Source organism: Pristiophorus japonicus, chromosome 7 (genome assembly GCF_044704955.1).
Source record: "Pristiophorus japonicus isolate sPriJap1 chromosome 7, sPriJap1.hap1, whole genome shotgun sequence".
Classification (NCBI taxonomy): Eukaryota; Metazoa; Chordata; class Chondrichthyes; family Pristiophoridae; genus Pristiophorus; species Pristiophorus japonicus.
In genome coordinates, this window is record NC_091983.1 from 123,595,635 (window position 1) to 123,620,781 (window position 25,147).

The following is a 25,147-nucleotide window of genomic DNA, read 5'->3' on the forward strand; positions in this document are numbered from 1 at the left end:
AATCGGGGTGCATGGCAATTTCTCCCCCTCTGCTTCTCACCCAGAGCCAGCTAGATTGAGAGGCTGGCTGGCTGCGGACAGGAAGGTCTGTGGCACTGGACCGTAGAGAAGAGGGAGGGAGGGATCGGGTGGGGGCTGGGGGTAATTGGGAGCTGCAGCATCGGGGGCCGGGGAGTAGTCGTGGGCCACAACATCGGTGGGAGGAAAGATCATGGCTGCACCATCAATGGTGGGGGGGGGAGGGAAGGATCGGGGTGGGAGGATCAGGGCTGGGGGATCGGGGTGGAGAAATAGTGGGGGGAAGGATCTGGGCCAGCACAGTAGCGGGGCCAGGGGGGTCAATCAAAGGCCTTGTGCGCGAGACCGGAGGCCTCATGCGGGGAATCTGAGGCTTCGTGGAGGGGGATTGAAGGACTCGTTGGGGTCTCCGATTGCGGGAGGTTGGGTGAAGCAGGGTCGCTGGATCTAGGAGGTAAGTGTAAAGTCTTATAATGAAAACCCCGACTTGAACTCACCTCTAACCTGCCCACTTCTAGTTTTAATGGTGGCGAGTGACAGATGGGGAGCGGGCAGTCAATCCGCTGCTAGCAGGCAGGTTGTCTATTTAAGTATTATAACGAGGCTGGAAGCTCCATTTTGAATTTAACTTTAGCTCGTCGCGTTTTGCACATCTCATGAAACCCGACAGCTAATGCAAGGAGAGGACTGCTGGATCCAAGAGGTAAGTGCCTTTATACTTACCTCCTGAATCAAAGGCCCCTGCCTAGCCAAACCCCCACGATCAGAGATCCCACATGAAGCCTCAGATCACCTGCCCAGGCCTTGCATTCCCCCCACCAGGCCTTCACCCTGGCCCTCGATTTCCACCACCCCCCCACCGACCCCCACAAGAGACCTTCACCCGTCCAGGCTTTCCCCCCCACCCACTCTACAACCATCCCCTCCCCCCCCACGCCCCCCCACTCTACTTGATGTCCCTCCAGTCCCCAATCCCAACAGACCACCCATGTGATGCTCTTGGCACCTGATCCTCATCCGATTCACTCTCATGTTGTTCCCGGCCCTCGATGCTCACCATCCCCCCCCACTCCCGACCCCCAATGCTGCTCCCAGCCCCAGATCCTCACTCGACCCCTCCCCTCCCGGCCTCCCATGCTGCTCCCGGCACCAATCCTCACCTGACACCCCCCACCATCCTGTGCTGGTCCCAGCCGGCCCGCGATCATGATGGTCTGGATCCCACCTCCTGCTCCTCCAGCTGGCCAGTGGTGTTCTGGACCCCACCCTCCCCCATCCCGTGCTGTAACTAGAGTGTGCTACCAACTAAGCCCATCTGCGAGGGGGGACCACTATAACAATTGGTTCAAGGCAAACTAAAAGTGCGTGCATAATTGAAATATGATTCAGTTTCAGTTATCAATGAATGGTCTTTTGTTCCCTTGCCCTTGACCTTTCTCCCATGTTCCACGGAAGCACAGATTCTGAGAATTTGAAAACCCTCATAATACAGGAAGCCATTTAATAACACACAGCATCCTTAGCTCTTAACTTTACTCGAGAACTTTGTTGAGGTAAAAATGATTCTGACAGGAGTGGATATAATAGTCTGTGTGGGAGCACTCTTCTGTTTTTCAGAACCATTTAGAAATCTGCTTGCTTTTTGAATTTTTCTCTGAAAAGTTAGGCAAGGTCACGGTATAACAGAGCTAATTTAATATTCATCTGTTGGCTTCTGTAAAAAGGGTTGTGCTGCAATAGTAAATCTACTGCCAACCTTGGGGACATTGCAGCTCTAAAATGGGCACTGGCAGTGAGATCTCCTCTTCAACAGTGGTACTGGTGATAACACACCTTCCTTGAGGTAAGCTGCAGTCTTTAAATAGTATAATGGTTGCATGCCTCCCTCTTTAAAAGATGTACCTCTGACCAAAATTCCAGTTGAACGGTTTCCAGTTCCCTTAATTTATTTAATACACAAGTATTTTGTAATTGTCCAATCTGGATTTTTTCAACCAGTTCAGAACCACAAATATGTTTTTTTCACTTCACAAACTATCATGGCTTTTAATATAAAATGGAAAAATACAAATGGAACAGAATTTCCTGGAATAATCTTGTTATGCTTCCCACAATAACTGAATTATTAACCATCTTGTCAGCAATATTTTCCAATTTGAGGCTAACTGATGTTTGTATGAATAACGTTTATGTATCTTGAGTAATGTTCTCCCTACCGGAGGTGTACTTTCATCAGTCAACCAGATAGTCCGAAAGAGCGGGGGCTGGGGGGAGATTCAGACCCAGTATAAGTGATTGAGGAAGAGAAGGAGCACCACAGGGAGAGGCCCATGGAGAGGGAAAGGGAGAGGGAAAGGGACAGCACAGACAATCACATGCAGCAGCATAGGGACAAGCAGATACAGCAGTACAGGGAGAAGCACATCAACATGGTGCCAGAGGAAGAAGGCGCCACAGGGCTGCCAGCAGGAGGACTTACTCTCTCAGGGTATTCCGGCAGCAGTTGTGCTACATCAACTTCACTGAGGAGCAGTATGTGCAAAGGTTACGTTTCACCAAGGATGTGGTCACAGAGCTCTGCCATCTGCTGCAACCAGACCCCGAGCCTCACACCAGTGTGAGAACGACTTTCTCAGTGACACTCACAGTCAACATTGCTCTCAATTTCTACACCAATGGAGCTTTCCAGGGATTAACATGAGGCATCTCCAACATCTCCCAGTTTGCTGTCCATTTCTCCATCTGCGAAGTCACAGATGTTCTGTACAGAAGGAGGAGGGACTACATCTTCTTCCCCATGACCAGAGAGAAGCAGCATGAGTGTGCATGTGGTTTTCCAGAATAGCTGGCTTCCCATTGGTGCAGGATGGCATTGACTGCACCCACATCGCTTTGAGGGCAGCACATCACAATCCTGAGATCTTCCATAACCACAAAGGCTACCACTCACTGAATGTCCAGTTGGTGTGCGACCACACATGCGGAATAATGACCGTGAATGCTAGCTCTCCTGGCAGCAGGCACGATGTCTTCATCCTGCACCAAACCGGTGTGTCAGCTCTGTTCTAGCCGCAAAATGAAACTCGCGGCTGGCTGCTCGGACACAAGGGCTATCCGCTATTCACCTGGCTCATGACTCCCCTCTGCAACCCTACCACTCCAACCCAGCTCTCATATAACGGGAGCCATGCCGCCACCAGGATCATCACTGAGCAGATCATCAGAGTGCTGAAGCAACGGTTCCGCTACCTTGACCGCTAGGGAGGAGTCCCTGCAGTATTCGGCTGAGCGGGTGTCCCTATTCATCATCGTCTGCTGCATGCTGCACAACCTGGCCATCATGAGGGCTCAGCCATTGCCACCCCATATACCTGCACCACCTCAGGAGGACGAGGAGGAGCAGGAGTAGCAACAGCCATGATGGAGGAGGCAGCAACTTGCATGCGACCTCACCCTCCAGGGAGATGGCTCCCGAGCTTCCCTTTCCCCTTGACCATGCTGCAACCTGCTAGGCCCTGGTGCATCACCCAGTGCAGACACCTGACTGCAAAGTGCCAGTACCTGAGCTGGTGCCTGCGGTGAGAGAAGCAGTGACGCCCCTCCTCCTCCCCCTCCTCATCCTCGTCCCCCTCTTCTTCTCCCTCATGACTGGGTTGGGGGGCTCAGGCATAGGCCGCTTATCTGCTGGCTGATTATCTGAAAGCATAAATGGCATGAGTCGTGTTTTGAGGGCAGGGGATCAGGAATGGAGCCAGGAAGGCAGACAGAATGAGAAATTGGAAAGTGATAAGACCTTCTGGTTTAACGGGGAAGTGAGATGAGAAGAAGGGATAAAGATACCATTGTTGCCCCCAGCGGGCTTGACGTCTCCGTCGGCCACGGCGCCCACCACCTGCAGACCAATGAGTTGCAGCACTCGCTCCTCCAGGTCAGAAATCTGGTGCAGTTCAGCTTCCTCTCCTCCAGTCTGCTGCTACTGCATCCTGTTGTGTGACATCTTGACCTGCAAAACAAAGTAACATGTGTGAGTAAGAGTCCAGTTATGTATGTGGAAGATATGCCTGCCATGGTTAAATAGCTGTGAATGTAGGCAAGGTGTGAAATGAGACTGTGAGTACCCATCCACCTCCATGGCACGAACCTGGTATTGCAGTACTTCCAGGAACGGTGCAGTGGCTCTCGGCCTTTTGGCTAAGAGCATTGGCGCAGAGTGATCCTTGATGTGTGCAAGGTGACCTCTGGCGTTTGTGATTTGACAAAGAATTGGAAAGATTGGCTACGAATTTTAAAAAAAAAGGCACAGCTTGTTGGTGGTTGCTTGCTGGGTTAAGTGCTCGTTTGCAGAGTGTGCACAGACAGAGGTTCAGAGGCTAGTATGTAAGAGTTGTGGAACCATGTACTTACCTCGACCTCCTGACTGATGTCGTTGAATTTCTTGCGGCACTGTGTTGGGCTTCTATCCACCACCATGCTGGCCGACACTTCCGCAGCCACCTCTGCCCACATGCCCTAAAAGCCTGTGGAGTTGGCCTTCTCCCAAATGGAGCGAATAGTGCATCCCTCCTTTTCTCCATTGCCCCCACCAATGTCTCCAATGCCAGGTCATTGAACCGAGTGGCCCTTCTATGAGGTATTAGAGCAGCCATCGCAGACCTTCCTTGCAGCTATCAGTCAATTCCAGAAATGATTAAAATGATCAAGTACTGCCTGAAACGCCATCCCCTTTAAGAACTGAAATGAAGAGCAGGCTGATTATTGCTGAATGAAAGACAGCTGAAATTGGGTGCAATCCCGATAATAGCGTCCCTATAGTGCCCACTGAGGCCATTAGCGTCTCTGATACCGCCTCCCTGCATTTATGAGAGAAAAGTGCTCAAATTCCAACAGTTTTGCAGCCCATCTTGCCAGATGCTAAATGTTCAAAAAGATAAAATGCGGCGCTACCAAATTTCGCCTCTAGAGGCTTCCCATTCAAATCAGGCCCTGCTGTTAAATTCGTGAGAGCCTGTGGGAAACCCATTCTCCTGGGTTTTTCGACCATCTTGGTGTTCCCCCACCCTCAACCCAACTTCCCCATTAAAATTAAACTCATACAATACAAAGAAGTTATGCTAGACCTTTATAAAACATGGTTAGGCCTCAGCTGGAGTATAATTTAAAATCCTGGGCACCACACTTTAGGAAGGATGTCAAGGCCTTGGAGAGGGTGCAGAGGAGATTTACTAGAATGGTACCAGGGGTGAGGGACTTCAGTTATATTATTGATGGTACAATTTTGAAAAGTGTAGATCAGCAGAGAGACCTTGGTGTCCATAAATACAAATCCTTAAAGGTGGCAGGGCAAGTTGATAAGGTGGTTAAAAAAGCATACGGATTACTTAGGTTTATAAATAGAGAAATAGAATATAAAATCAAATTGATCAAGCTGGAACTTTATAAATCACTGCTTAAGCCTTAGCTGGCATATTGTGGACAATTCTGGGCACTACATTTCAGGAAAGATGTAAAGGCTTTAGAAAGAGTACAGCGGAGGTTTATCAAGATGGTACCAAGGATGAGTGATTTCAGTTATAAGGAGAGGTTGGAAAAGTTAGGACTGTTCTCCTTGGAACAGAGAAGGTTAAGAGGTAATCTAACAGAGGTTTTCAAGATGATGAGAGGTTTTGATAGAGTAAATAGAAACAAATATATTCCCTCTGGTGAGTGGTCATAGATTTAAAATCATTGGCAAAAGATTTAGAAGGGAGCTGAGGAGAATATTTTTCACTCAGAGAAGGTGGTTGAAGTTGATAACATAAATAATTTTTAAAGAGAGTTGGACAGATACTTGAGGATGAGGAACTTGCAGGGTTACAGACAAAATGCAGAACTTTGGGACTAAGCATGACTGCTCTTTCAAAGAGCCAGCACAGGCACGACAGGCCGAATGGTCTCCTTCTATGCTGTTATGTTATATGATTCTATGATCTGAATTCATCTCCCATCAGCACTGCTCCAACCACTTAGTGAAAGGGATTCCAGCATCTTCCAGCGTCTTGTTTATGGAAGATGGTTCTAGTCCATCCATGAGTAGCCGCGATCAGGTAGGAGCAGGAATGAGAAGACGAAGGGGGATCTGACAGGGAGAGGGAATCTGGGAAATGATTGGCAATGAATGGGAGAGGGCAGCAGCAAATGACTCCATCAAAAGCACATGGAAAGGGGAAATGGTTGGCATAGAAGGGGAGAAGGAATGGGGTCATGGATGGCCTTGTCTGAGAGGGATTTAAAGAGAAGTTGCAAGTGGTGTTTGTTCAGGGCAAGACAAGAAGAGCTAGCAGCAGCATTTCAGGTGGGCGAGAGAGATTGCGAGCATTAAGTGAGTGGGAAAGGAAAAATGCTAGTATGAACCAGAGGTAGAATAAGAGCAGGAGCCTGAACTTGGTTGGAAGGCAGGAAAAGTGGCAGGTTGAATTGAAGGAGTAAAGGGAAATGAGTGCTAGTATTAACTGGGAGTATTGGAGGAAGAGGACAAGAGAGTGTCTCTGTGAATTGGGTCTGGAAGGGGAAGAATTGATGTGGGTGGATGAGGGAGAGTTACTGTTGAGATAAATTTGGCGAACAGATAGTTTGGTTGGTCTGTGGAATATTCAAATGTCATTATATCTTCCTTTTTTGAGATTAAAAATCTATTGATTGTGAAGGGGTAGAAATGCTTGTGAGGCTTCTGAGGCTTAAATTATTGCCCTCCTGAAACAGGGGAAGAAAGCTTGTGAATCCTCCAGCTACTGCCCAATCTCCTTACTTTGCACTTGTTATAAAGTACCGGAGAGGCTACTACTCCTCAGACTAGCCCCCATCATTGAGCCAACCATCCCTAAGGAGCAAGCGGGCTTCCGGAGTGGCTGTAACTGCTGACACCAAGTGGTAGCTTTAACAATGCACATCGAAGCAGCCTTCCAGTGCCAGCTCAAGACTGCTGTAGCATTCCATGGATCTGTCAGTGGCATATGACACAGTATGGAAGCATGGATTGCTTTTCAAGATCTCTGTTATGCATTTAGCCCCTTATAACCTGAATTACACTACCACCAGAGGGCCCACCTGTTGGAGTCCCAAGGGACCCCAGCATCCCTTGAGAGCACGGTATATAAGCAGGCCACCCACGAGGTACCTGCACTCTGGAGTCTTATAAAAGAAGCTAAGGTCACACTTGCTCATTGTACACAGTACTCAGTTTCATCCTTTATTGTGAGTGTACTAATTGGCGACGAGGTAATGAACAACCACATGAAAATGCAAAGAACAGTTGGTATTCTGGAGAAGTTCTCAAAAGAGGACAATTGGAAGGCCTTCGTGGAGAGACTCGACCAATACTTCGTGGCCAATGAGCTGGAAGGGGATGAGAACACTGCCAAACGAAGGGCGATCCTCCTTACCGTTTGTGGGACAACAACCTATGGCCTGATGAAGAATCTTCTAGCCCCGGCAAAACCAACAGAGAAATCCTATGAAGAACTCTGTATGCTGGTCCGGGAGCACTTAAATCCTAAGGAAAGTGTTTTGATGGCGAGATATGTTCTACACAGGGTCACAGTCTGAGGATAAGGGGTAAGCCATTTAGGACCGAGATGAGGAGAAACTTCTTCACCCAGAGAGTGGTGATCCTGTGGAATTCTCTACCACAGAAAGTTGTTGAGGCCAATTCACTAAATATATTCAAAAATGAGTTAGATGTAGTCCTTACTACTCGGGGGATCAAGGGGTATGGCGAGAAAGCAGGAATGGGGTACTGAAGTTGCATGTTCAGCCATGAACTCATTGAATGGTGGTGTGGGCTCGAAGAGCCGAATGGCCTACTCCTGCACCTATTTTTTATTTTTCTATGTTTCTATGTTTCTACATGTGTCAAAGATTGGAAGGCCAAGAAGTGGCGAGCTATGTCGCCGAACTAAGGTGCCTCACAGGACATTGTGAATTTGAGGGATTCCTAGAACAAATACTTAGAGAATTTTGCATACTGGGCATTGGCCATGAGACAATCCTTTGCAAATTGTTGACAGTAGAAACTCCGAATCTCCATAACGATAGCCCAGGCACTTATGTCCACCAGCGACAACACCAAGCAGATTTTGCAGAACAAAGAAGTTTCGGCCAGTACTGTACATAAAGTAACGTCGGTCTCGAGCAGAAATATACATGGCAGAACCTACACACTGGCTGCGCCTGCCCTATCTCAGATGACCCAGAGTCCGCCATCAATCGTTAATGCGAGGCAGTTAACACCTAGTTGGCGCTGTGGAGGTGATCATCGGCCCCATCAATTCCGCTTCAAGCTCTATGCGTGCAATGGTTGCAGAACAATGGGACACCTCCAGCGAATGTGCAGATGAGCTGCAAACCCTGCAAACCACCACGTTGCAGAGGAAAATCGATCCACTGTGGATCAGGCTGAATTGGAGACTCGTACCGAGGAGGCAGAAGTGTACAGGGTACACACATTCACTACGAAATGTCCACCAATAATGTTGAAAGTTGAACTGAACAGAATTCCAGTATCTATGGAACTGGACATGGGTGCAAGTCAGTCCATTATGAGTAAAAAGGCCTTCGACAGGCTGTTGGGCAAAAAGGCACACAGACCCAAGCTCAGCCCCATTCACACCAAACTAAGGACTTACATCAAGGAACTAATCCCTGTAATTAGCAGTGCAGAAGTCAAAGTCTCCTATGACGGAGCAGTACACGAACTCCCGCTATGGATTGTTCCGGGGATGGCCCCACATTGTTTGGCAGAAGCTGGGTGGCAAAAATCCGCTGGAACTGGGACGACATCCGAGCACTTTCGTCTGTCGACGACGCCTCATGTGCCCAGGTTCTGAACAAGTTCCCATCATTGTTTGAGCCAGGCATTGGAAGCTTCTCGGGGGCAAAAGTGCAGATCCATTTGGTTCCCGGTACGCGACCCACCCACCACAAGGCATGAACGGTAGCGTACATGATGCGTGAGAAAGTGGAAATTGAGCTGGACAGGCTGCAGCGAGAAGGCATCATCGCGCCGATGGAATTCAACGAGTGGGCTAGTCCGATTCTCCCGGTACATAAAGAGGATGGCACGGTTAGAATTTGTGGGGACTATAAAGTAACTATTAACCGTTTTTCACTACAGGACCAGCACCCGCCACCCAAGGCAGATGACCTATTTGCAACCCTAGCTGGAGGGAAGACGTTCACCAAGCTGGACCTGACCTCGGCCTACATGTCGCAGGAGCTGGAGGACTCACCTGCATCAACACGCACAAAGGTCTGTTCATCTATATTCAAGATTCGGTTGGCCACGGCAATCTTCCAACGGAACATGGAGAGCTTGCTAAAGTCGGTTCCTCGCACCGTGGTTTTCCAGGACGACATACTGGTTACAGGTCGCGACACCATTGAGCACTTGAAGAATCTGGAAGAGGTTCTTAGTCGGTTGGATCACGTGGGGCTCAGGTTGAAATGCTTGAAGTGTGTTTTCCTGGCACAGGAGGTGGAGTTCTTGGGAAGTAGAATCATGGCAGACGGCATCAGACCCGCTGACGCCAAGACGGAGGCCATCAAGAATGCGCCAAGGCCACAGAACGTGATGGAGCTGCGGTCATTCCTGGGATTCCTTAACTATTTCGCTAATTTCCTACCTGGATTAAGCACATTGCTAGAATCCCTACATGCGCTACTGTGCAAGGGAGACGACTGGGTATGGGGGAAATTCACAAGAGGCTGCCTTTAAGAAAGCCAGAAATCAGTTGTGTTCAAACAAACTGCTTGTCCTGTATAACCCTTGTAAAAGATTAGTGCTAGCTTGCGATGCATTATCATACGGAATCGGATGTGTGTTACAAAAGGCTAACGAATCGGGGATCTTGCAACCGGTCGCTTATGCGTCCAGGAGTTTGTCCAAGGCCGAAAGGGCCTACAGCATGATTGATAAAGAGGCTCTGGCGAGCGCTTACGGGGTAAAAAAAATGCACCATTACTTATTTGGCTTCAAGTTTGAGCTTGAAACTGACCACAAGCCGTTCATATCGCTGTTCTCTGAGAGGAAAGCCTCTGCCCACATCCAAAGATGGCCGCTCACGCTGTCGGCATACAACTATGTAATCCGCCACAGACCGGGCACAGAGAACTGCGCAGATGCTCTCAGTCGGCTGCCATTGCCCACCACCAGGGTGGAAATGGCACAGCCAGTGGACTTGCTCATGGTCATGGAGGCATTCAAGAACGAAAAGTCCCCCGTTACGGCCCGCCAGATCAGGATCTGGACCAGCCAGGATCCTTTACTGTCCTTGGTAAAAAACTGTGTCCTTCATGGGAGCTGGTTCAGTGTTCCAGCAGAGATGCAAGAGGCGATTAAGCTGTTCCACAGGCACAAAGATGAAATGTCCCTGCAGGCGGACTGTCTGTTGTGGGGCAATCGCGTGGTCTTGCCTAAGAAAGGCAGAGATACGTTCATATGTGAACTGCACAGCACCCACCCAGGCATCGTAATGATGAAAGCCATAGCCAGATCCCATGTGTGGTGGCCCGGCATCGACTCAGATTTAGAGTCATGCGTGCGCCAGTGCATCACTTGCTCTCAACTGAGCAATGCACCCAGAGAGGCACCGCTAAGTTTGTGGTCGTAGGCCTCCAAACCGTGGTCGTGGATCCATGTGGAGTATGTGGGCCCATTTCTCGGCAAAATGTTTTTGGTTGTCGTGGACGCTTACTCAAAATGGATTGAATGTGCAATAATGTCTGTAAGCATGTTCACGGCCACTATTGAAAGCCAACGAGCCATGTTTGCCACGCACGGCTAGTCTGATGTCCAAGTCAGCGACAATGGGCTGTGCTTCACCAGCACTGAAATCAAGGAATTCATGACTCGTAATGGGATCAAACATGTCACATCTGCCCCGTTCAAGCCTGCATCCAACGGCCAGGCAGAACGGGCAGTTCGGACCATCAAGCAAAGCTTGAAATGTGTGTTGGAAGGCTCCCTGCAGACCCGGCTGTCCCGAGTGCTGCTCAGCTACCGCACCAGACCCCACTCACTCACCGGGGTACCCCCAGCCAAGCTGCTCATGAAAAGAGCGCTAAAAACAAGGCTCTCTCTTGTCCATCCTGATCTCCACGATCACGTGGAGGGCAAACGGCATCAACAAAGTGTGTACGATGACGGCGCAAATTTGTCACCCGATAATGATCCTGTGTTTGTGCTTAATTATGGTCATGGTCCCAAATGGCACGCTGGCACGGTTACAGCCAAAGAGGGGAGTAGGATGTTTCAGGTCAAATTAGCCAATGGACAAACATACAGAGAACATTTCGACCAAATCAAATTGCGGTTCACCAACAGCTACGAACAACCCGAAGAAGACACCACCAACTTTGACCCTCCAACACACACACAAGTGGCAACTGACATCATGGTTGACCACGAAGCCGAACTCACCATCCTCAACAGCCTGGCAAGGCCGGCTGCCCAACAGTCCAGTGAAGAACTAACCAACTCACCCACAATCTTTGAATTACCCACATTTGTACCGAAACGATCGACAAGGGAGCGGAAAGCCCCATATCGTCTCACCTTGTAAATAAGTGTATATTGACTTTGCGGGGGAGTGATGTTATGTATTTAACACCTTGCAGCCTGTATTACAGTACCACCAGAGAGCCTACCGGTTGGAGTCCCAAAGAATCCCAGCATCCCTTGGGAGCACGGTATATAAGCAGGCCACCCACGAGGTACCTGCACTCTGGAGTCTTATTAAAGGAGCTAAGGTCACACTTGCTCATTGTACACAGTACTCAGTTTCATCCTTTATCATCCTTCACCATTTTACTCTACAGAACAACGATCCATCTTTTCAACTCCAAGCTTAGCAACCGACGCTTCCGTGTGTACCCTGGCACCCAGAAGAGCAGATATAGGACATTGAACAATGGACTCCCACAGGGTTCTGTCCTGGCACCCATGTTATTCAATGTTTACACCAGTGACCTAAGACATAATGACATTTGGATTTTCAACAGATCAACCAAACCATCTGTTCGCCAAATTTATCTCAACAGTAACTCTCCCTCATCCACCCACATCAATTCTACCCCTGAAACAGAATCCTGCAAGATCATATACACTGATGACCTTGCCTTGGTCATGCAAAACCTGAATCTTTCCATCACTGAGGAGCCCCAGACCAGAGGCTGGAGGCCTAGTTTTGTCGATGGCGACTTCGGCCAAACCCTCAAAAAACTGTCACCTCAACACAAACTTTGAAAGTCTCCTTTTATGGTGCAGAGGTGAACCATGCCAAAAAGCCCTCCTATTTAAGAGTCACACTCAATCACACCCAATCGTATAGACAGCACCTGCAGAACTTTGGGGAGAAACTAAAGTGTTGGTTCAACTCGATCCAGAAACTCGCCAGATCCACATGGGGAGCAGATGCTCAAACCCTCCATGGGACAGCGCTCACCCTGGTGTACTCTATAGCGGATTACTGCGGTCCGGCATGGCTATCACGTCCGCATGTCAAATCTATTGACGACCTGCTGAATTCTACTATGAGAATTATCACTGGGTCGTTTTTATCGACACCAACACCTTGACTGCTGTGCTTGCAAACATCACACCACCACACTTACTCTGCTTTCTTACACCATTTCAACTTTTGGGGAAATAAAATTGCTCACATTATTTTTTTCATTCCCTGATGCAATTTTCATTTATTTAAATAATTCCCTATCAGTTCCCTTTTTTGCCAAAAAGTGCCCTACAATAATTTCCATTTATTATATTAATATCCTTCTCTCAGTGTCTCAGATTTACATCCAAATAGACTCATTCAAAGTCAAGTCTGCTGTTTTGATAATCTGCACACCCTAACTTACCAACAGTATTATTTTTCTCATACTGTATTAATAGTCTGTCCATTCTAAGCATTACAAGCGCAACTACATTAAATTGTTTTAGCCGGTCTTTTTAAGCCAATTATATTCATATTCTCATTACTTTGGCTCCTTAAACAATATTCATGCTGATGATAATATATTTATCAACTTTAATTATTCTTTTCCTACTTATTATTACAACCCTGTTGTCATTTTATCATTGTCCATTTAATAATTTTCCTTTTCCTTTTCCTTTTCCTTTATTCCCGTTTAGTTTAAGCATTTCCCAATTGCATTACACAAGTTCATGCCTAATTTTTTAACACGCTGTTTTAGATGTAAACGCATTATGATTTTCAACATACTTCATTACGGCTTTATACAATCTTTCCATTGTCATTTAAAACTTATTACCTTATTCAACTTTGCCGAGTATTTAAGCCCTGGAAACAGTCCCACGCTATTACTTTTAGTCTGATATCTTGAAATTTTTAACCATTTAATTGCATTTCCTTTTTAGGATTTCAGATTGCTTGTTGTCTCTCTCATTTTTCCCAATATGGACAACTATCACAGGCTCCTTTTAACCTCATTTCATTTACAGGCTACCCACTCCACTCTGTCACTCATCTTAGCTCCCAGTAAACACAAATTTCACAATTTACCTCATCCTCTTTATATAACTCTCGAGAGATCTAATTATGGAATTTCTCCTGACAATTGCTTGCCTTATACGCTCCTGTGATATCTCTTTGAAAGAATGTTTCCTTCTATGTACTGCTAACAATTCTTCCTCCTTTGTTTCTCATTTACCATAAAATTATGTCTATCTTCAATTTCAACATTTTACAAAGCTTTAAATCTATTTGTCATTTCTGCTGTTTTAAATAATTCATTACATTTCTGATTTACAACAATTTGTTTCCTGTCCCAACCCCATTATATTGAACAACTTTGCAAAATTTTTCAATTTGCTCAATACATGATTGATGATCCTCCCTGGTATATTATATTGCAAAATTGTCTTCTAGTTATCATTACTTCCTTTGTTATATTTCTAAAATACCCCAATAAATATTACTCTTTACCTTTGACACATCTATTTGCCTACATTTTAGGCACAGAAAACATATTTCACTCTCTACAGTTTCTCTCAATCATCATTCACTGATTTTTGCACATACTCTACTTGCTCAAGTAATTCCCAAAATAGTACTTAATTCACTTATTTTGCAAAATACAAAACAAGGACAAATCCTTTTGCAATCAATCTTTCAAGAATAAAAATGACTTTCCCTACATAGAAACATAGAAACATAGAAAATAGGTGCAGGAGTAGGCCATTCGGCCCTTCTAGCCTGCACCGCCATTCAATGAGTTCATGGCTGAACATGCAACTTCAGTACCCCATTCCTGCTTTCTCGCCATACCCCTTGATCCCCCTAGTAGTAAGGACTTCATCTAACTCCTTTTTGAATATATTTAGTGAATTGGCCTCAACAACTTTCTGTGGTAGAGAATTCCACAGGTTCACCACTCTCTGGGTGAAGAAATTCCTCCTCATCTCGGTCCTAAATGGCTTACCCCTTATCCTTAGCCTGTGTCCCCTGGTTCTGGACTTCCCCAACATTGGGAACATTCTTCCTGCATCTAACCTGTCTAACCCCGTCAGAATTTTAAACGTTTCTATGAGGTCCCCTCTCATTCTTCTGAACTCCAGTGAATACAAGCCCAGTTGATCCAGTCTTTCTTGATAGGTCAGTCCCGCCATCCCGGGAATCAGTCTGGTGAACCTTCGCTGCACTCCCTCAATAGCAAGAATGTCCTTCCTCAGGTTAGGAGATCAAAACTGTACACAATACTCCAGGTGTGTGGCCTCACCAAGGCCCTGTACAACTTTAGCAATACCTCCCTGCCCCTGTACTCAAATCCCCTCGCTATGAAGGCCAACATGCCATTTGCTTTCTTAACCGCCTGCTGTTCCTGCATGCCAACCTTCAATGACTGATGTACCATGACACCCAGGTCTCTTTGCACCTCCCCTTTTCCTAATCTGTCACCATTCGGATAATAGTCTGTCTCTCTGTTTTTACCACCAAAGTGGATAACCTCACATTTATCCACATTATACTTCATCTGCCATGCATTTGCCCACTCACCTAACCTATCCAAGTCGCTCTGCAGCCTCATAGCATCCTCCTCGCAGCTCACACTGCCACCCAACTTAGTGTCATCCGCAAATTTGGAGATACTACATTTAATCCCCTCGTCTAAATCATTAATGTACAGTGTAAACAGCTGGGGCCCCAGCACAGAACCTTGCGGTACCCCACTAGTCACTGCCTGCCATTCTGAAAAGTACCCATTTACTCCTACTCTTTGCTTCCTGTCTGACAACCAGTTCTCAATCCATGTCAGCACACTACCCCCAATCCCATGTGCTTTAACTTTGCACATTAATCTCTTGTGTGGGACCTTGTCGAAAGCCTTCTGAAAGTCCAAATATACCACATCAACTGGTTCTCCCTTGTCCACTCTACTGGAAACATCCTCAAAAAATTCCAGAAGATTTGTCAAGCATGATTTCCCTTTCACAAATCCATGCTGACTTGGACCTGTCATGTCACCTCTTTCCAAATGCACTGCTATGACATCCTTAATAATTGATTCCATCATTTTACCCACTACCGATGTCAAGTAAGGAGCTTTTACCTTCACCCTAGATTACCTGGATGCTTGACAGGAACATCTTTGGGATTTCCTGTTCTTTGACCATTTATATGGCAATGGGTAGGGGCAGTATGGCCTTATGGGAAATTGAGAGATTTCCTGAGTGCCCCCGTAAATGGTTCCACGGCAGTGTATTATCAGAGCCCCCTTTTCTGGAAATCCCAAAGCCCAGAATTTTCTGGATTCCGTGCAGGTGCGATTGGAGGCGGGGTCGGGAGGGAAATTTGAAATAACTTGGAGCAGGTCGGGAACCCACCATCATCCTGCCCTCACGTGCTTTCCCTCGGATGTGTTTGCCAGCGTGGCAGCGACCCAAACAGCAGAGGCTGTTACCTAATTCAGATGATTATTAAGTACTTGACAGAACCTTAAATCTCTTTTTAATTCTACTCCTCAAATTTCCCTGGATGACCATGAGATTCGTGCAGCTCGGGAACCATGTTTGTGAACCTGAGGTGGAAGTTGAGTGGCCATTGATCCACCTCATTAGTGCACAACATGGAAAGCACAATTAAAACTGCCACCTGACACCTGGTTACTTTGCTAAGGCAGATGCTGTTGATGACTACATTGTCAGCACAGATTTAGCTTTCTCGAGGTTGCAAGTATTTTCAGCAAAGTTGAGATCCACTGTCACCTCACTGGTTGAACCTATCACACCATTGACAGATTGCTTCTCTCATCTCTACTTAACTTGCCATCTATTACATCAGCATGGGTGCCATTTATACTGTCTCACCTTCGTCCTCAGAATCGGATCACGATGAGCCCCACACCAGCAGCACCAGGCATACCAGCAGCACCAACAACAATACCACCAACCTTCTCCTCACCAACCTGATGTTCCACAGGACAGAGGGCACCAGCGCAAGGCTGCACCGTGCCGAAGGTGATACAAGGTGTGCAGCCAGAGGATGAGCTTTCTCAACATGACTGAGCCTGAGCAGCAGTGCAAAAGGAGTCTCAGGCTATTGTGCCAGGTCATCGCAGACACTTTCAGATTGCTGGAGTAAGACCTGCAGCCCAGAGAACCTGGTGAACATGCCTTATAAGTGGCTATCAAAGTCAGAAGCACCTTTAACTTCCCCTCAGGCTCCTTCCAGGGATCTGCAGCAGACATGTGTGGCATCTTGCAGTTGGCCGCCCACAGATGCTCACACAGGTCACCAATGCCCTCTTTGACAAGTCAGCCAATTATATCAACTTTACCACTGATGAAGCTAGTGTTAATGGGTGGGTACTCAGCTTTGCCACTCTGGCTGGCATCCCATGAGTGCAGGGCATGTATAGATGAGGGCATCAGGGCACTCCAGCATCAACCAGGAGTCTTTGTCAACTGCAAGGGCTTCCACTTCCTCAATGTGCAGCTCATCTGCAACCGAGTAAGATCATCATGCACGTGTGTGTCCAATTCCCTGACAGCTGCCATGAATCTTTCGTTCTGCGTCAGTCCATCCTCTCTCAGCTCTTCGCTGCTCCAAACTGACTTTCCGGCCGGTTGCTTGGAGACAAGGGCTGAAGACGTGGCTCATGATACCCTTGATGAGGCCAAGTACTGGGGCCGAAGAGAGATATAATGAAAGCCACATTTCCACCAGATATGTCATAGAGCAGACAATAGCTATGCTGAAAATGATTTTCAGATGCATTGCCAGATCTGGAGGAGCCCCTCAGTATGCACCAGCCAGTGTCTCGAGAATCATTGTGGTCTGCTGTGCCCTGCACAACATAGCGCAGCAGCGAGGCTTAGCACTGCATGAGGAGCAAGGCACTGAGCGCATGGCCTCTTCAGAGGAAGAGAAGGAGGAGCATCAGCTGGAAGATGAAGAGGAGGAACAGGTGAAAACTGCGGTCCAGATCTCACCAGCACCCAAGTACATTGCTGCCATGGAGGCCAGGGGTAGCCGCAGCATGGCCAGATTTAGTTAACTTCAGCCATTACATCCATATGTATCCGTAATAAGGTGGATGAATTAACTGTGCAAATAGATGTTAACAGATATGATGTGATTGGGATTACAGAGACGTGGCTCCAGGATGATCAGGGCTGGGAACTCAACATCCAAGGGTATTCAACATTCAGAAAGGATGGAATAAAAAGAAAAGGATGTGGGGTAGCATTACTGGTTAAAGAGGAGATTAATGCAATAGTTAGGAAGGACATTAGCTTAGATGATGTGGAATCTATATGGGCAGAGCTGCAGAATACCAAAGGGCAAAAAACGTTAATGGGAGTTGTGTACAGACCTCCAAACAATAGTAGTGATGTTGGGGAGGGCATCAAACAGGAAATTAGAGTGCATGCAATAAAGGTGCAGCAGTTTCATGGGTGACTTTATTATGCATATAGATTGGACTAACCAAACTGGAAGCAATACGGTGGAGGAGGATTTCCTGGAGTGCATAAGAGATGGTTTTCTAGACCAATATGTCAAGGAACCAACTAGTGGGGAAGCTAGCTTCGACTGGGTGTTATGTAATGAGAGAGGGTTAATTAGCAATCTCGTTGTGCGAGGCTCCTTGGGGAAGAGTGACCATAATATGGTGGAATTCTACATTAGGATGGAGAATGAAACAGTTAATTCAGAGACCATGGTCCAGAACTTAAAGAAGGGTAACTTTGAAGGTATGAGGCGTGAATTGGCGAGGATAGATTGGCGAATGATACTTAAGGGGTTGACAGTGGATGGGCAATGGCAGACATTTAGAGACCGCATGGATGAACTACAACAATTGTACATCCCTGTCTGGCGTAAAAATAAAAAAGGGAAGGTGACTCAACCGTGGCTATCAGGGAAATCACGGATAGTATTAAAGCCAAGGAAGTGGCATACAAATTGGCCAGAAAGAGCAGCGAAACCGGGGACTGGGAGAAATTTAGAACTCAGCAGAGGAGGACAAAGAGTTTGATTAGGACAGGGAAAATAGAGTATGAGAGGAAGCTTGCAGGGAACATTAAGATGGACTGCAAAACCTTCTATAGATATGTAAAGAGGAAAAGGTAAGTAAAGACAAATGTAGGTCCCCTGCAGTCAAAATGAGGGGAAGTCATAAAGAGGAACAAAAAAATGGCAGACCAATTGAACAAGTACTTTGGTTCGGTATTCACTAAGGAGGACACAAACAACCTTCCGGATATAAAAGGAGTCAGAGGGTCTGGTAAGAAGGAGGAACTGAGGGAAATCCTTATTAGTCGGGAAATTGTGTTGGGGAAATTGATGGGATTGAAGTCCGATAAATCCCCAAGGCTTGATGGACTGCATCCCAGAGTACTTAAGGAAGTGGCCTTGGAAATAGCGGATGCATTGACAATCATTTTCCAACATTCCATTGACTCTGGATCAATTCCTATTGAGTGGAGGGTAACCAATGTAACCCCACTTTTTAAAAAAGGAGGGAGAGAGAAAAGAGGGAATTATAGACCGGTCAGCCTGACATCGGTAGTGGGTAAAATGAAGGAATCAATTATTAAGGATGTCATAGCAGCGCATTTGGAAAGAGGTAACATGATAGGTCCAAGTCAGCATGGATTTGTGAAAGGGAAATCATGCTTGACAAATCTTCTGGAATTTTTTGAGGATGTTTCCAGTAGAGCAGACAAGGGAGAACCAGTTGATGTGGTGTATTTGGACTTTCAGAAGGCTTTCGACAAGGTCCCACACAAGAGATTAATGTGCAAAGTTAAAGCACATGGGATTGGGGGTAGTATGCTGACCTGGATTGAGAACTGGTTGGCAGACAGGAAGCAAAGAGTAGGAGTAAGTGGGTACTTTTCAGAATGGCAGGCAATGACTAGTGGGGTGCCGCAAGGTTCTGTGCTGGGACCCCAGCTGTTTACATTGTACATTAATGATTTAGACGAGGGGAGTATCTCTAAATTTGCGGATGACACTAAGTTGGGTGGCAGTGTGAGCTGCGAGGAGGATGCTATGAGGCTGCAGAGTGACTTGGATAGGTTAGGTGAGTGGGCAGATGAAGTATATGTGGATAAATGTGAGGTTATCCACTTTGGTGGTAAAAACAGAGAGACAGACTATTATCTGAATGGTGACAGATTAGGAAAAGGGGAGGTGCAACGAGACCTGGGTGTCATGGTACATCAGTCATTGAAGGTTGGCATGCAGGAACAGCAGGCAGTTAAGAAAACAAATGACATGTTGGCCTTCATCGCGAGGGGATTTGCGTACAGGAGCAGGGAGGTGTTACTACAGTTGTACAGGGCCTTGGTGAGGCCACACTTGGAGTATTGTGTACAGTTTTGGTCTCCTAACTTGAGGAAGGACATTCTTGCTATTGAGGGAGTTCAGCGAAGGTTCACCAGACTGATTCCCGGGATGACAGGACTGACCTATCAAGAAAGACTGGATCAACTGGGCTTGTATTCACTGGATTTCAGAAGAATGAGAGGGGATCTCATAGAAACGTTTAAAATTCTGCCGGGGTTTAGACAGGTTAGATGCAGGAAGAATGTTCCCAATGTTGGGGAAGTCCAGAACCAGGGGTCACAGTCTGAGGATAAGGGGTAAGCCATTTAGGACCGAGATGGGGAGAAACTTCTTCACCTAGAGAGTGGTGAACCTGTGGAATTCTCTACCACAGAAAGTTGTTGAGGCCAATTCACTAAATATATTCAAAAAGGAGTTAGATGTAGTCCTTACTACTAGGGGGATCAAGGGGTATGGCGAGAAAGCAGGAATGGGGTACTGAAGTTGAATGTTCAGCCATGAACTCATTGAATGATGGTGCAGGCTCGAAGGGCTGAATGGCCTACTCCTGCACCTATTTTCTATGTTTCTATGTTTCTATATGGCTGCCGTATGCTGTGCCAGGCTCCCAACACCCCACAGCATCCCGACAATTACCAAGCCATTCCTTTCACACCAGCCACCATTGCTGGTGGTAACATTATATCTCACCATTCACTCCAACTCCAAAGTTGCAGACAGAATTTCACCACAAAAGTGGTGAAAATAATAATTTTTATCTGTGACACCCACCAAAGCCTGCTCATTCTGTGAATGGGCAGGGGCAGACTTGGATATCGTGATCCCATGAGGCATGAGGGGCTCTGCCTGAGGGGGAGGCAATGGAGGGTACACGTGTAAGCACTTTGAGATGAGCCCACACTTCCATGTCCCCTCTCATCGTCATCCCTCTCATGGGCCACCCGCACTTGCCTGCTAGCAAGGAGGTGGAGAGTGATAAAGTGTAACATCCCCACTGACACCTGGGAGACCCTCACCAAAGACCGCCCTAAGGGGAGGGAGCGCATACGGGAGGGCGCTGAACACCTCGAGTCTCGTCACCGAGAGCATGCAGAAATCAAGCGCAGGTAGTGGAAAGAGCATGCGGCAAACCAGTCCTACACATGCTTTCCCTCAACGACTATCTGCCCCACCTGTGACAAAGACTGTGGTTCTCGTATTGGACTGTACAGCCACCTAAGAACTCATGTTAAGAGTGGAAGCAAGTCTTCCTCGATACCGAGGGACTTCCTATGATGAGGAAAGCACCTTGTTACACAGCAGTGGGGCCATGAGGACCCAAGTCTACATTTACATCCCTCCTAAGGAGGTCTATGAGCATCTGCCATCTATTCTCCATAGATAACCATCTATTTTCCATAGATTCCATGTGCTCCTGTGAGTGGCGCATTAGCTGCTCCATGCAGGCGGCCTTCCTATCCATGGAAGAGCTGACATTCGCCATCGCCTACGACTCAGTGGTGCTCATGTTGCCTATGGACTGCTTCATTCTCCGCAGATTGACTGACATCGCAATTGCAAAGCCCGTCAAAGCCTCCTGCACTTCTTGCTGTACCTCCAGGATCGCCCTCTTTCTGGATGGCCCCCGAGGCTCAGGGTCTGCATGCAGCTGAGCAGAGCTGGGAGCGTACTGCACCCTCCGGTGAGGAGTCTCCACTGCTGTCCCCAGCTCCTCTTGCTCACTTGTGATTTGTGAGACACCAGGTGACAACACTACCCTGTCTTGTGTGGGACCATCCAAGGTGTGCGCTGGTGCTGGTGTCTGGTGACGGTGCACCCTCAGAGGCTGGAGGCTCCTCTGAGCAGTCATATTTCTCTTCCTCCTGACAGTTGTGGAGGGGGATTTTGATGGGCTTGTGGGAGAGTAAAGAGATGATTTAGAACTGTCATATCAAGAGGTTGCTGGGATGTCCCCCTCTCTCCGTCTCCCACCTCCAACTGCTTTGCGACTCCTGACACTTCCAGGGTGACCTCCTCTGCTGCAGATAAGGTGGCCAATGATGACAGGCCACTTCTGGTTCTCTCCCTCTCTCTCTAAATGTGGGTTCTCTTCACCTGCAAGGAGGGAAAGAAGAGAAGGTTGAGTGAGAATGATGGAATAAGTGCAAGGAATGGATGGGTAACATCTTTAGAGAGTGCTACGATGGAGTGGGGTGCCAATGCCAAATGGCCTCCTTGTGTGTTGTTAGTTGGTATGATTGCACTAGGATGAGGCTGAGTGTGAGGGGTGGTTGGTCAGATGGGGATGTGATAATGTTAATAAAGAGAGAGGGACGGGTGGATGTGCAAGATATGTTGGTGTGACTAATGATGCAGGAGCAGACTTGGAAAGGAACAGATATGGGGATGTGATGAGCCCTACAGCAGGATGAAGTTGAGTGTGTATTTGCACTCACCTTTGTTGATCTCATGAGGTAATTGAAATGTTTCAGGCACTGCACCCAGGTCCTCCTGACAACATCCCTGCTATTCACCTCTTCTGCAATATGGAGACAGGCTCTTTTGGACTGCTGGGGAGGTCTCTTCTGCCCATCAGAAGGGAAGAGAAGCTCCCTGCATGCTCTCACTACCTCCATAAACATATGGGGCTAGACTTTCCACTTTTGTGCAGATCGGCCAAAAATGGGCATTATTTCCAGCGTGGGTGATTAAAAATGGGTTTTGAGATCGTCAGAGTATCACCCATTTTCAAAACCCTAACTTTCCATTTTTGAAAATGGGCATTACCACGACCGATCTGAAATGGGCGTTAGCATAACATATTTTTGACCTTCTGCCATAAAGTGTCGCCGACCATAGCAACGGCATGGCAACGCTCGTTTCCAGCATTTCAGAAGGTCAGGGGTCATCATGGGAAGATGTTGGAGTCCATTATTAAAGAAGCAGTAGCAGGATATGTGGAAAAGCAAAATTCGGTCAGGCAGAGTCAGCATGAATTTATGAAGGGGAAGTCATGTTTGACAAATTTGCTCAATTTTTTTTGAGGATGTAACGAACAGGGTGCATAAAGATGAACCAGTGGATGTGGTATATTTGGACTTCCAGAAGGCATTTGACAAGATGCCACATAAAAGATTACTGCACAAGATAAATATCATGGGGTTGGGGGTAATATATTAGCATGGATAGAGGACTGGCTAACGGACAGAAAACAGAGAGTCAGGAAAAATGGTTTATTCTTGGGTTGGCAATCAGTAACCAGTGGGGTGCCGCAGGGATCATTGCTGGGACCTCAACTATTTACAATCTATATTAACGACTTGGAAGAAGGGACTGAGTGTAATGTAGCCAAGTTTGCTGACGATACAAAGATGGGAGGAAAAGCAATGTGTGAGGAGGACACACAAAATCTGCAAAAGGACATAGACAGGCTAAGTGAGTGGGCAAACATTTGGCAGATGTTAGAAATTGTAAGGTCATGCACTTTGGCAGAAAAAAAAATCAAAGAACAAGTTATTATTTAAATTGAGAAAGATTGCAAAGCGCTGCAATACAGCAGGACCTGGGGGTACTTGGAATCTTGGCCTTTATTGCAAAGTGAATGGAGTATAAAAGCAGAGAAGTCATGCTACAGTTATACATGGTATTGGTGAGGCCACACCTAGAATACTGCGTGCAGTTTTGGTTTCCATATTTACGAAAGGATATACTTTCTTTGGAGGCAGTTCAGAGAAGGTTCACAAGGTTGATTCCAGAGATGAGGGAGTTGAATTATGAGGAAAGGTTGAGTAGATTGGGCCTCGACTCATTGGAATTCAGAAGAATGAGAGGTGATTGTTGTGTATGGTGAAAGAGTCAGACTGAACACTGTGAGCTCAAAGTAAAGTATGACCTTAGTCTTTTATTGCAGGTCTCCAGAGTGCCTCTCCAACCTGTGAAGCCTCCTTAACTACCTGTACTCCCAAGGGATTATGGGATCCCTTGGGACTCCAGGGGAAGAGCCCTCTGTTGGCTGTACAGAGTAAATACAAGTCCATATATATAAAACAACACTCCCCACTAAAGTCAATAGTGTAACTATTTACAATGTGAGTCGATCTGGGGCCCTTCTTGCCCCGGTTGATCGTCTTGGTGTGAAAGCTGGTGTTGTTGAATCATTTGTTGGGCCCTCGTTGGGCTGCTGTGCAGCTGGCCTTGCTGGGCTGCCTGGTGTGTTGGGCCCTGCAGGGCTGCTGTGGATGATAGGTTCTGCTTCGTGGTCAACCGTGATGCCAGTTGACACTGGTGTGTATGTTGGGGGAACAAAAAAGGTAGGGTCCAAGGTGGGTTGCTTAGGATAGTTCGTGAATCTGAGTTTGATTGGTCCAAGTGTTTTCGGTGAAAGAGTCCATTTGAAAGTTTGACCCGAAACACCCTGCTCTCCTCTTTGGCCACGACAGTGCCGGGAAGCCACTTGGGACCTTGTCCATAATTTAGTACAAATACAGGGTCAGTGATTTCAATCTCGCATGATACATTTGCGCTATCACGGTATGCACTTTGTTGAAGTCGCCTGCTCTCTACTTGTTCATGTAGATCAGGATGAACTAACGAGAGCCTTGTCAAGTTCTGTTTTCATGAGCAGTTCAGCAGGTGGGATTCCAGTGAGTGAGTGGGGTCTCCTGCGGTAGCTAAGCAGGACTTGGGATAGGTGAGTCTGCAGTGAGCCTTCAGTTACACTCTTCAAGCCTTGCTTGATGGTTTGCACTGCTCTCTCTGCCTGACAATTGGACGCTGGTTTAAACGGGGCAGATGTGACATGTTTGATCCCGTTACGGGTCATGAATTCTTTGAACTAAGCACTGGTAAAACATGGTCTGTTGTTGCTCACCAGGACATCGGGTAAGCCGTGTGTGGCAAACATGGCCCGCAGGCTTTCAGTAATGGCAGCGGACGTGCTAGCCGACATTATCTCACATTCAATCCACTTGGAGTACGCGTCTACAACCACAAGGAACATTTTACCCAAGAACGAGCCTGCATAGTTGACGTGTACCCTAGACCACGGTTTGGAGGGCCAAGACCATAAACTTAGCGGCGCCTCCCTCGGTACATTGCTTAACTGCGAGCATGTATTACATCTGTGAACGCAGGACTCTAAGTCTGCATTGATACTGGGCCACAACACGTGGGATATGGCTATCGCTTTCATCATTACGATGCCTGGGTGGGTACTGTGGAGGTCATTGATGAAGGTGTCTCTGCCCTTCTTCGGGACCACTACTTGAGTGCCCCACAGAAGGCAGTCTGCCTGTATAGACATT